Raw genomic sequence first — 3,164 nt, 5'->3', positions numbered from 1 at the left:
GGAAAGGAAGGCCCCCTATGAAGTTATGAGGTGGATTGATTCAGTGACTGGGATAATCGGGATGGGAGTGTCGGAGACAGTGCGATTGGCACAGGACAGCAGAGTTTAGGGCTATTGTACATAGGGTCGCTATGAGTCGCAAGCGACTCGATGGCACATAACAGCTTATTTCTGGTTGTATTTGGCAGTCTCTTTATACCCTGCACAGCACTTCTAAGCTTGATCCCAGTTTGTCTTTTACGAACGTTACAGTTTTGGGCTTTACTTCCAGGTCTCTGATTCACCTTGAGTTGATTTTTTTTTTTTTTTTTTTATGGTGAGAGATGATCCTGTTTCAGCTTTCTGTGGGTAGAAATCAGTTTTGTCAGCACCATTTACTGAAGAGATTATCATTTCCCCATTTGATAGCTTTGATTTCCTTGTCAAATATCAGTTTATCATAGATACCTGGTTCTATTTCTGGGTTCTCAGTTCTGTTGTATTGGTCTACGTGCCTGTCATTGTATCAGTACCATGCTGTTTTGGTTACTATGCTGTGTAGTAGGTTGTTGGGTTTTTAAAATTATTTTAATGAAAATTTACAGAGACTTTGATTTGCATTCATTCATTGTTGCATTTTCTCCCTGCCCAACCCTCTCACACACCACCCCCCCCCCAAGTACACTCTTCTCTTTGAAAAGTAAAAGAAAAATTCCCCCATTGTTATACAGTCCCTCCCCCCCAGGTCCACTCCACTGTGCAGCCTTCGTTCTGGACTCCTGTTATGACAATAATACCTAATCACATACCCCTTTAAACCGTTTCTCCCTCATCTGTTTCAATGCAGTATACATTATTTATCCTATATTTCTCAGTCTCCGCCCAACTCCAATGTCAGTCCTGTTTTACAAGTGGCACCATGCAGTATTTGTCCTTTTGTGACTGAGATATTTCATTCAGCATAATGTCCTCCATGGTCACCCATTTTGAATATTTCATGAATTCTTTGTTTTTCAATGCAGCGTAGTATTCCATTGTGTGAATATACCACAGCTTCTCCATCCATTCATTTGTTGATGTTACGTTGTTTCCAACTCCTCGCTATTGTGAACAAAGCTGCGATAAACATGGGTGTGCATATATCTACTTGGATGGCAGTTATGGTCTCTTTGGGATATATTCCCAGTAGTGGAATTGCTGGCTCAAATGGTATCTCTATTTGCAACTTTTTGAGAAAGCCCCACACCACCTTCCACAGTGGTTGCACCATTTTACACTTCCACCAACAATGAATGAGCATTCCAGTTTCTCCACAACCTTGCCTGCATTTGTTGCTTGCTGTTCTGTTAAATTTTGCTCTTCTTAACTGGAGTGAGATGATACAGTTGTTTTGATTTGCATCTCTCTTAGAGCTAGGGATTTTAAACATTTCTTCATGTATTTGTTGGCCATCTGAATGTCGTCTTTGGTTAAAGTGTCTGTTCATATCCTGTGCCCATTTTTCAATTAGATTGTTTATCTTGTGGTGGTGGTATAGTAGGTTTTGAGGTCAGGGAGTGCTATGCCTCCAACCTCGTATTTGTTTCTCCAAAGTGTTTTGTTTATCCGGGGTCTCTTGCCTCTCCAAATAAGTTTTATAATTTCCCTTTTAATCTCTTTGGAAAATTAATTTGGTATCTGGTTTGGGGTCGCAATGAACATGTAGATTGCTCCAAATCACTGGCAATAAGAGAGAAGCAAATCAAAACCACAGTGAGATACCATCACACTCCAGTAACAGTGGCAAAGTTTAACAGGGCAGCAAGTAAGAAATGTTGGAGAGGACATGGCAAGAAAGGAACTCTTATACATTGTTGGTGGGATTGTAAAATGATGCAGCCATCTGGAAGGCAGTTTGGCATTTCCTCAAAAAGCTGAACATAGAAATTCCATGTGACCCAGCTATTCCACTATGTGGAATATACCCTGAGAAAATGAGAACTGAGGCACAAACTGAGATTTGTTCACCAGTGTTCATAGCAACGTTATTCACCATCACAAGAACATGGATACAGCCCAAATGTCCAACCACAAACAAAGGGATTGAGAAATTATGGTACATTCACAGAATGGAATACTATGCAGTATGCAGGAACAGTGATTTTGGAAATTATTACCTAACTTGAGAGGGACTGGAGAGCATTTTGCTGAGTGAACTAACTCAGTCCCACTAGGATAAATATTGATAAAACCATTATTGTAGAATAAATAAAAGGATCCAAGAGGGGTGAGGTTGGAAACAGGGATGAGGATTTGCAGGGGAAGGGGGAGCTTGAACATGGGTTGTACAATTTGTTTTGGGTGGGGTAAGGGAAATTGAATGAGTTCTTAAAAACAATGTATTTGTATTTTGTAAATGGTAGAAAAATTATTTTTAAAGTAGTACTTTTTCCCTAGTTGTGGTTGTTGAGCCTGTCATGATGTGGCCATTCCTTTGATGAGGTTTGATGTATAGTCATTGCCTGATGGGTAATGACTGATGAATGGCTCATCAGTAGAGGAATAGCGTCAGTGGAGGGGTGGCCTACAGCACGTATTTAGGAAGTTACTTTGTGCTCAGTCTTGATCTTCCTTCCAGCTTGGGACCTCTGGTTTCTCCCTTCCCTTGGATTTGTCAGTCTCTGCAGCTGCTTGCTGTTGCTCCAGGACTTGACAACTTCTACAGCCTCTACAGGTGCATGAGCCATTTCCTTTACCTCAATCTCTTTGGTTCTAGAGGAGAAGAATCCTATGATGAGTTTTTTAAATGGAGTCTTAAGACGACCTAGTCTTAGTGTTGTTGCTGTCCCTACCTTCCTTCAAAGTGGCAGTTTTAGCAGCCAGAATATTACCAACAATAGATCAAATGTTATTGGGAAGTGAGACCCTGGGTGTTTGCATGTTTGACATTTTGTACAGTTTTGTCAGAGTGAGAAGTTTAGGGAATTTAGTTGGTTTTTCTTTTACTACAGATAAAATGGTAATGAAAGATGAGCTTTGGGTGTTCAAGTCACAGCCCAAGTGTCAATAAAAGAACTCCAAGTTTCCAATTGTGCTTTTATTCTACTATTGCCGAAAACCACCAAACAAAATTTTACTGTTAAAAGAGTAGGCAAATGAAAATGTCATCTGAAATCCTGTATGTGTTCCAGTTAATTTTTTTTTTT

The sequence above is a fragment of the Elephantulus edwardii genome, unplaced genomic scaffold, assembly GCF_000299155.1.
Source record: "Elephantulus edwardii isolate Elephantulus edwardi_28Jun2011 unplaced genomic scaffold, EleEdw1.0 scaffold00319, whole genome shotgun sequence".
Taxonomy (NCBI): Eukaryota; Metazoa; Chordata; class Mammalia; order Macroscelidea; family Macroscelididae; genus Elephantulus; species Elephantulus edwardii.
This window is presented reverse-complemented; position numbering follows the sequence as displayed.